The 10,862-nt window shown below is 41.6% G+C and overlaps 1 non-coding gene and 1 pseudogene across 1 annotated transcript in view; both read left to right on the top strand.

The window, feature by feature from the left end:
- Positions 1–10,862, top strand: part of LOC100347036 (uncharacterized) — an 876,288-nt gene that overhangs the window by 222,596 nt on the left and 642,830 nt on the right. The window lies entirely within an intron of this gene.
- On the top strand, positions 485–8,783 carry LOC127490120 (ubiquitin carboxyl-terminal hydrolase 45 pseudogene; annotated as a pseudogene).

The following is a 10,862-nucleotide window of genomic DNA, read 5'->3' as shown; positions in this document are numbered from 1 at the left end:
GGTCTTACAATTCAATGGGCAATATTCAGTATGAAAGAATTACACATATTTAAGAAATTTTTGCACCTAAATTAACATTTAATTCCATATTTCTTATTTGATATTGCCTAATTCAAATTAATTCCAAATACACTTAAAGAAATACTTCATTTTTATTATGTGAAACAATTTAAAAGATGTATTTAGCATCAACTTAAGGTAAAGTACTACCTCCTTTTTTTTTTAAGGTCTTCCTTCCATTTGTTCACCCCCCAAATGGCCGCTACGGCCAGTGTGCTGCGGCAATCTAAAGCCAGGAGCCAGGTGTTTCCTCCTGGTCTCCCATGTGGATGCAGGGCCCAAGGATCTGGGCCATCCTCCACTGCCTCCCGGGCCACAACAGAGAACTGGACTGGAAGAGGAGCAACCAGAACAGAACTGGTGCCCAACCAGGACTAGAACCCAGAGTACCGGTGCTGCAGGTGGAGAATTAGCCTATTGAGCCATGGCGCTGGCCAAAGTACTACCTCCTAATCGCTCCACTTAGCATAATAAAACACCAATTCTGTTATTTCCAGATTATGTTAGTCTTAATAAACTACTTCCAAAGACAATAATATTAGACGTGAAACTAATGTAAATGTTTTAACACTCCTTAAACTTATACACCAAGTAAGATACTGTTTGGAGTTTATTTCATAACATTAATTATACACATGTATGGCCTACAGAGTGAAATTTTAATTCATGCATACAATGTGTACTGATCTAGGATAGACCACATACTAGGCTGCAAAGCGAGTCTCAGCAATTCAAAAGACTGAAATCATACTATGCTTCTTCTATAACCACAATGAAATTAACCTGGAAATCAACAACTCAAGAATCTCTAGAACATATGCAAACACATGGAGACTGAACAATATGCTCCTAAATGAACAGTGGGTCATTGAAGAAATAAAAAAATTTCTGGAATGAGTGAAGATGACAATACAATACATCAAAACTTATGGGATACAGCAAAAGAAGTGTTAAGAGGAAAGTTTATAGCAACTGGTAGCTACATGAAGAAATTGGAAAGGCACCAAATAGTTGAGCTATCCATGCATCTCAAGGACCTAGATGAAAAACAACTAACCAAACCCAAAACTAGTAGGAGAAAAGAAATACGTAAAACTAGAAAAGAAATAAACGAAATTGAACAAAAAAGAATACAAATGATCAGCAAAATGAACAGCAGGTTTTTTGAAAAAAAAAATTGACACAACATTGGCTTAAGTAAGCAAAAAGAGGAAGAAGACCAAGAAATAAAAGTAGAGATGAAAAAGGAAATATAATGACAGATACCCCAGAAATAAAAAAGAATCATCAGAAATTACCACAAAGAGCAGTATGCCAACAAATTGGGAAACCTAGAAGAAATGGTTAGATTTTTGGACTCATGCAATTTACCTAAATTGAGCCATGAAGACACAGAAAACCCAAACTGACCAATAACCAAGATAGAAATTTAATCAAGAATAACGACCCTCCCAGCAAAGAAAAGCACAGGACTGGATGGCTTCATTGCTGAATTCTACCAGACATTTAAGGAAGAACTAACTCTAGTTCTTCTCAATCTATTCAAAACAATTCAGAGAGAGGGAATCCTTCTAAACTCCTTCTATGAATCCAGCATCACCTTAATTATTAAACCTGAAAAAAATACAACAGAGAAACATTGATATAAAAATCCCCAACAAAATACTGGTCAATTGAATCCAACAACACATCAGAAAGATCATTCTCCCAGATAAAGTGGGATTTATCACAGGAATGCAGAAAAGGTTCACTATTTGCAAATCAATGTGATACATCATATTCACAAACTGAAAAGCAAAAACCATATGATTATCACAATAGATAATTTAAAAGAGGGATTTCAAAGCTCTCTATCATGGGGATTACAAATGATTAAAAAAGAATAGAAGACGACACAATACATGCAAGATTTGTCCCTGTTCATGGAATGGAAGAATCAATATCATCAAAATGACCATACTGCCAAAAGCAATTTACAGATTTAATGTTATACCAATAAAACTACCAAGGACATTCTTCTCAGACATAGAGAAAATGACACTGAAATCCATATGGAAACACAAGAGATGTGAATAGCTAAAACAATCTTACACAACAAAAACAAAGTCAGATGCATCACAATGCCAGATTTCAAGATTTACTGCAGGACATGTATCATCAAAACATCCAGGTACTGGCGGGAAAACAGATGGACAGACCAATGAAACAGAATAGAAATTCCAGAAATATATCCATGTATCTACAACCAATTTATCTTTGACAAAGGAGCTAAAATCAATCCCTGGAGCAAGGATAGTCTCTTCAACTGGCATAGACAAAGAGTTCTTGGAAAAGACCCCAGATGCCCAGAGAATCAAAGCCAAAATTGGCTAGTGGGATTATTAGCTTCTGCACTGCAAAGGAATCACTCAGCAAAGTGAAGAGGCCACCAAAGAATGGGAGAAATTATTTGCAAACTATGCCACTGATAAAGGATTAATAACCAGAATATACAAAGAACTGAAGAACCTAAGCAACAATAAAAGAAACAACCCAGTTAAGAGATAGGCAAAGGACTTAAACAGTTATTTTATTTTTCAAAACAGGAAATCCAAATGGCCAACAGACACCTGAAAAAATCCTCAGGACCACTACCTATCATGGAAATACAAATTAAAACCACATTGAAGTTTCACCTCACCCCATTTGAATGTCTTTCATATAGAAATCAACAAACAATAAATCCTGGCAAGAATGTGCATAAAAAGGTACCCCAACTCACTGTTGGTGGGAATGTAAACTGGTACAGCCACTGTGGAAGACAGTTGGAGATACTTCAGAAATCTGAATATAGAACTACCATATAACCCAGCCACTCCACTCCTGGGATTTTGCCCAGTGGAAATGAAATTTGCACATGCAAGAGTTATCTGTACTCCATGTTTATTGCAGCTCAAATCACAACAGCTAAGATATCTAATCAATCCAAATGCCCATCAACTGAAGACCAGATAAATTATGGGGTATATACACCATGGAATACTACACAGCAGTAAAAAAAATGAAATCAGTTGGAACAAAATGGATATAACTGGACATCATCCTTTGATTCGCAATCATCATCCATTGATTCTCTTCAGAAACATGTTTCTAAAACACAAACAAGTGCAGTTTCTAGGCTCATGAAACTTTGTGAAGAAAAATGTGAAGCGAGTGAAATAAAGAAAGGAAGAAAAGGTAGCAGTGGACCATCTGTAAAAGGAATTAAGAATTTAGGAAATACTTGCTTTTTTAATGCGGTCATTCAGAACTTGTCACAGACTTATATCCTGACTGAACTTATGAATGAGATGAAAGAAAAGGTACAAAATTCAAGATTTTTCCTTCCTCAGACTCTCAGCTGGACCCACTGGTGGTGGAACTTCCAAGCCCTGGCCCACTGACCTCAGCCTTGTTCCTGTTTCTGCACAGCATGAGGGAGACTGAAAAAGGACCACTTTCTCCAGAAGTTCTTTTCAATCAGCTTTGCCAGAAGGCACCTCGATTTAAAGATTTCCAACCTCAGGACAGTCAGGAGCTTCTCCATTACCTGCGGGATGTAGTGAGGACAGAAGAAACGAAGAGAATACAAGCTAGTGTTCTAAAGGCATTTAACAACCCAACTACTAAAGCTGCTGCTGATGCAACTAGGAAAAGGTCAAAGCAGATGGAAAAGGTGTGAAAATGAACTTCCTAGATCGGATCTTTATTGGTGAACTGACTAGCACAGTAATGTGGAAGAATGTGCAACTATCTCCACCACGGAAGATCCTTTCATTGGTATTTCCCTTCCTATAATAGAAGAAAGGGTCTCAAAGCCTGTGCTGTGGGAAGACTGAGTCAACACAGAAGTTCACAGGAAGAGATCATGATCAGTACAGTGGCACGGTTACCACGGAAATACTCACCAACCCAGACCTGCCAAGAAACACTGTCCTTCTAAAGATAAGAATCAGCAAATTCATGACAGAAAACGTCAAAGAAAACTCTCACCCGCAGGAGAAAAACCATTTTCACGTACCAGGAAAATGCGGACTTGGGCATGGATGGCTCTCCTTCAGTGTCTGCCGGCGCAATGGGTCCCAGCGAAAGCCCCAGCGACGGCAGCGGAAAAGAAGCCAGCGGTTCTGAGAGCAGTGTTGAGGCCCACAGTGAGGCCTCCGAGTCGAAAGCACTTCTAAGCAGGCGGGGCAGTGCAGGTCCCGCGGCAGACCCTGCGCACACACAGAGGGGACACTGCCATCCGCTAAGGAGACCGACCATAGTGAAGAGGGAGTGGCTAACGCCATTTCTGAACTTTGAGCAGCCCTGAAATTGGAGATGGAGATTTTGACAGAGAAAAGCAGCCACTTAGAATTCCAAATAAGTTAGGTTTTGCAGGGGAGGAGCATATGAGGCCTCGCAGTCCCCAGCATGCTTTTCAGACCCTCTCTCAGAGCTACATCACTACTTCCAAAGACTGTTCAGTTCAGTCCTGTCGCTACCAGTTTACGTCTGTGGAATTACTTATGGGGAACAACAAGCTTCTGTGTGAGAACTGTACTGAGAAGAAGCAGGAGTATCCAAAGGAAATCAGTTCTGCGGAGAAGAAAGCAGAGGGGTTCATGCTAATGCCAGGAAGCAATTGCTCTTTCTGCCGTTCCTCCTATCCCAATTCTCCATCTGAAAAGATTCCACCAGGCTGGCTTGAGTCTTTGTAAAGTCAACAGACATGTAGGTTTTCCACTTATGCTTGATTTAGCACCATTCTGTTCTGCTACTTGTAAGGATGTAAGTGTGGGTGATGAAGTTCTCTGTAGTCTCAGTGGCTCCACGAGAGGAGGGCACTACTCGGCTTATGTGAAAGCAAGAACACCCTCCAGGAAGTTATCAGAATATCTCACTGGAAAGAAGACTGGGCCTGGTGAGAAAGAACCTGACAATGAATCAGTGGGCCAGTGGGTCCATGTTAGTGACACTTATGTGCAGGCGGTTCCAGAATCAAGAGCACCTAATGCACAAGATTACCTTCTTTTTTATGAAAGACTATTATGAGATTCATTACTTGCCAATGGTAATATTTAGATTACTTTTATTTGAATGCTGCAACACCACCAACATATGTAATGTGCCTTTGTAGTCCTCTTTCTCCTGTAGGAATGGCATGACCCTCATATGCTTCCGAACTTCCTCACCATTGTGGGAAGCCCTTTTAAAGTAAGTTCAATGTACTCAGTGCTTTCAGATTTGCAGTCTCAAATAAGCAACTCAGAATTTACAGAAGAGGAAAACCCTTCACCATGTGGCTCGTTAATACAGGCAGTCAGAGTCAAATCATTCCTGAAGACAATGCTTCCTCAATGTGCTACACCTTCCTGATCTCATATATATGTGTATATCCTATGCCATTGTTTACTTATTATTTTTAAAATCTTTTCACCTTTTTAGCCCTAGCTTTTTTTTTTTATTGAGCAATCACATTTCACATTAAAACATGTAACTATGAAACATTGTTCATCCAGCTCGCACCCCCTCTAAAATCATCTCAGGGCTATCCAGTGGTATATGTGTATTGCTACATAAGAAACACTGCTGTGATAACGGAGTAATGCCTAATACAGCATAGCTCTCTTGTCATCTTGTATGATTCAGCCACATAAAAAGGCATCACTGTAATTTAAGTAGTGTGGATTTACCAATAATCTATTGATTGGCCTCTTGCTTTGAGACCTAGAAAGCTGCTGAAAACATTTCATCAACATACCATTTGCAACCTATTCATGGTGGAGTTAGGAATAATTTGCAAGTGGTTGTCCAGAATCAAAATATAATTGTAGATACTGTAAAATGCAGAATTGGTAAATAAAAGTAGATAATCCATATGGAACTGTAGGATAGTTTGACATATAAAGCAAATTATATTTGTAAGTGATAGAGAATTATATTATTAGACTTAACAGGGAAATATAATAAATACACTTTCTACCTCTGTATTTCAGTATATGTTAAAAATGGTTTTTGGAATTTTGAAGTCACTTTTATTGTCTTCAGTAAGCATCATTAATAAGTTCATGTGAGTTTATTTTTATTTTCATGGGGCATAAAGTTGACCTTTCTTGTTTTCTTTTTAAATAATATGAAAAAGATGATGGTTTTTTCCTCTAGATAACAAATTATTAAGCTTTTGGAATTTAGCATGAAAAATACTATTAAGTCTAATTTTCAAAAACAATGGCTTCTTCACTGCCATATTCTTGAATCAAAACATTAACTGTAATTCAGTCATTTTGATCATTCTTTCCCAAGAATGAACTACAGGCAAACACCAGATGAGGGCCTGGGTCCAGGATGCTCTCCTCTGGAGAAGAAAGGATAAGAATAGTGGGTGTAGATAATGTGTGGAAATATTTAACCAAGATTGGCCCTTTTTAAAATGTTAGTGTATATGACACAATCAAGGTTACCAGTGCTGCCTTTTGATATAGGGATGGATGGAATTGTGATTAAGGTGGTAATGGTATACCAAATATAGTGCTTAAAAATCATTGCATGAATTCTCTTTTTAAGATATAATGCTTTTCTTGATTTTTTAAGCCATGAGATAATGGAAGAATATATTTTTATAAATTAATCTGCTAAGTCAGGTTGTATCTTATATAAGTACCTTGCAGTATTTTCTTTTTAAGTATAACCAATTAACATTGAAGTACCACAGTTGGAGCAGTGAATTTTTTTAGAAGTATTAATAAATTTCTTCATTCAATTCAGCTATTTTGGTAATAGCAACCACAGTCCTCTCCAACAAATGTAAATATTAAATCACCTCATTTTTCTCATGGAAAAGATACTAAGAAACATGCACTTCTCATTGACTAGTCATCTGTTTCTTGTCAGACCTACCATGGGCCAGTTACTGTACTGCCTTTTAACATTCTGTAAAATGGAATGACCTACATAGATTTTAGGCATTATTCCAGAAGGTACATGCAAGTAAGACACATTTATTTTCATTTCCTTAGTCTTAAGTGAATTAATGCTGAAATTTTTTATGGCCTAGGACTACAAGTTTTTTCTTCTGAAAATGGATAAATTTGGCTTTGATACCCAAAAAATATCCTAAACATTGTTTTGTAATAGAGAAAGTATGCTGAATTACACATTGGCCTACATTAGTTTTTTTAAATTTTGATTATTCCCAATGCATATTTGTAAGGATATTAAATTGTGAGGCCACTAGCATAACAATAGCATAACAGTGAGCTCCTGGGTCACCTCAGGAAACAGTGTAGATGAGTGAGAATGTTTACAGACCATCAAACAATTACCATGATGCTTGACTGAAGGAATTTAAGAAGCATAGCAAGGCCAGCACCGTGGTTCAATAGGCTAATCCTCCGCCTTGTGGCACCAGCACCCTGGGTTCTAGTCCCGGTCGGGGTGCTGGATTCTGTCCCGGTTGCCCCTCTTCCAGGCTAGCTCTCTGCTGTGGCCTGGGAGTGCAGTGGAGGATGGCCCAAGTGCTTAGGCCCTGCACCCCATGGGAGACCAGGAGAAGCACCTGGCTCCTGCCTTTGGATCAGTGTGGTGTGCCGGCTACAGCGCGGCAGCTGCAGCACGCCGGCCGTGGCGGCCATTGGAGGGTGAACCAACAGCAAAGGAAGACCTTTCTCTCTGTCTCTCTCTCTCACTGTCCACTCTGCCTGTCAAAAAAAAAAAAAAAAAAAAAAAAAAAAAAAAAAAAAAGAAGCATAGCAAAGATGTTTTCTAGCTTTATTTAGAAACTGGTTTACAGGGTATATTAAACCCAAATTCTCCCTAGTTTTTCCATATTTAAAATGATAAAATGTTGATTATGTGCTAATTATGTGAATATTATTGACATAACCAAATATACATCTATACTTAAGATTTCTATTATTTAATGTTTTTAGGAATTATGTGAAGACTGCCTTTTCAGGCGGCCAAAGAGAGTGACAGTTGATATCAATTAAAAAAAAGTAGTTGATTGGGCCGGTGCTGTGGCTCACTTGGTTAATCCTCTGCCTGCGGTGCTGGCATCCCATATGGCCACCGGGTTCTAGTCCTGGTTGCTCCTCTTCCAGTCCAGCTCTCTGCTGTGGCCCAGGAGGGCAGTGGAGGATGGCCCAAGTGATTGGGCACCTGCACCCGCATGGGATACCAAGAGGAAGCACCTGGCTCCTGACTTCGGATTGGTGCAGTGCTGGCCGTAGTGGCCATTTTGTGGGTGAACCAATGGAAGGAAGACATTTCTCTCTCTCTCACTGTCTAACTCTACCTGTCAAATAAGTAGAAAAAGTAGTTGATACCTGTTCTTATTTTAAATGTACCAACAGAGATATTTGACTACATTTAATAGCTGTTAGTGTGCATGTGTGATTTTAATCATGATTTTTATACAGTAGCTGAATAAAATTTCCTGAACCTTAAGCTGTGAACTGTATCAATTCTCATCTAATGTTTGGAAAACAAACATCTTACTACTTTTCTTAAATTCATATTGATAATTTATTTTTCTGCATGATAGCTGATCAAATAAGCCTCAACCAAAAATGTAATGTGCAGTAAAATTGAGCAATAATATCTAGTGCATTATTAACAGAACCTATTTCTAGGTATTTAAAATGCTTTTGTTCACATAGAAGTCCTCAATTTAAATTTGTTTAAAAGATAGATGACTATTTTCAATTTTGAGCAATAAATTCGTGTCATTCCTAAAAGAAAAAAAATACAATTAGCATTAACATTCAATGTAGCGTCAAAGTGAAAATACCACTAAAAAATTAAAACATAACTTGGATTTTATACTAGGAAAATACAAAATATAAGAACACACAATTTTTAAAACACAGCAGTGATTTCAGTAAAACATTTTTTTTTCACGGCACTGATTTGTTTTTAATTTTTAGAATCTCTTGCTGTGACACAACGGGTTAACCCGCTGCCTGTGATGCCAGTATCCCATTTGGGCACCAGATCAAGTCCCAGCTGTTCCACTTCCAATCCAGCTCCCTGCTTATGTGCCTGGAAAAGCAGTAGAATATGGTCCAAGACCTTGGACCCCTGCACCCAGGTGGAAGACCTGGAAGAAGCTCCTGGCTCCTGGCTTCAGCCTGGCCCAGCTTTGGCTGTTGCAGCCATTTGGGGAGTAAACCAGTGGATTGAATCAATCTCTCTCTCATTCTGCCTTTCAAATAAATAAAACAAACCTTTAAGAAGAAGTATTTTAAGAAACTCTGGATGACCGATTTTGCCTTTACAAAATCCTGTCCCCAAACAGTGAGACTCCTGGTTTATGAAGGACCCACAGGGAGGAGTGCAGGTGCCTTCAGCAGTTGCTCCACACTCAGAGCTGCACGCTTCTCTGATCTAGGAGAGGCTCGGAGGGTGCGAGAGCCCGCCAGCCCCCACAGCTGTGCACCTGTGAGCTCACACATCCCAGCTCATACACCTGGGCACCCGACACACACGCATGGGGCATGCACCGTGAGTGATGGCAGCCCCCAAGTGAGGAAGAAGCCCCCAGGAAGGCTGTCTTCCACCTCAGAACCAGGGCAGAGAGTGATCAGTGCCACCAAGGGGACAGAACCTTGTCACCCCAGCTGTCATCCTGAGTCATATCTAGAAGCCCTCCCTGTGTGCCCAGCCCTGGACTGAAAGCACCGTGCACCTGGCAGCCTGATGCCCCACAGAGCCCCAGGAGGGAGGAAGCACAGGTACTGTTCTACATCTGAGGGCACCGAGATCAGAGACATCAAGGCCCTTTCACAAGGCTGGATTTGAACTCTGGGGTCTCTCTGAGCCCCTCCCCTGCACCCCACCCCTGGTCTCTAAGGTGGGCTGACACCAGAGGAGGTGTCTGCCAATCACTTCCAGGATCTGACTTCCTGTCTTCCTCCATGCATCACGTGCCTGAGATTGTCTGTGAGCCTCTCTGGGAGGGAAACGTGGCCTGGGTTGCTCCCTGCAGGCCCCAGGCCCCTGGTGTCCCTGTGCCCCTGTGTCACTGTGTCTGCATTACACGAGAGGCCCCTGGCCACATCTGGCTGCAGCCTGGAAGGTGAGCAAAGCATGTGCACGTGTGCACTTGGCATCCAATGCACATGCATGTGGACACACACTCCTGGGCCCCTCTGGGGAAGAAGAAGGCAGGAGAGGGGGGGGTCACGGAGCAGGAGGGAGGGGTGTGGCTGAGGTCAGGGGAGGTGAGGCTCACCCAAGCAATGTCCACACACCATCCCTCATCACCTGTGCCCCAGTCACAGAGCCCCAGCTATGCCAGAGCACATGAAGGACCCAGGGCCCAGAGGGGCAGGCACGTGGACCCGTGCAAGGTCACTATGTGTGGAGGGGCAGACACATGGACCTGTGCAAGGTCACTCTGTGTGGAGGGGCAGGCACATGGACCTGTGCAAGGTCACTATGTGTGGAGGGGCAGACACACGGACCCGTGCAAGGTCACTCTGTGTGGAGGGGCAGGCACATGGACCCATGCAAGGTCACTCTGTGTGGAGGGGCAGGCACACGGACCCGTGCAAGGTCACTCTGTGTGGAGGGGCAGGCACATGGACCCGTGCAAGGTCACTATGTGGAGGGGCAGACACATGGACCCGTGCAAGGTCACTCTGTGTGGAGGGGCAGACACATGGACACGTGCAAGGTCACTATGTGGAGGGGCAGGCACATGGACCCATGCAAGGTCACTGTGTGGAGGGGCAGGAACATGGACCCGTGCAAGGTCACTCTGTGTGGAGGAGGCAGGACCAGGCCTGGAACTCAGAGCCCTG

The sequence above is a fragment of the Oryctolagus cuniculus genome, chromosome 17 (genome assembly GCF_051225735.1).
Source record: "Oryctolagus cuniculus isolate XC-2025 breed Fujian yellow rabbit chromosome 17, ASM5122573v1, whole genome shotgun sequence".
In the NCBI taxonomy this organism is placed as follows: domain Eukaryota; kingdom Metazoa; phylum Chordata; class Mammalia; order Lagomorpha; family Leporidae; genus Oryctolagus; species Oryctolagus cuniculus.
This window is presented reverse-complemented; position numbering and strand designations above follow the sequence as displayed.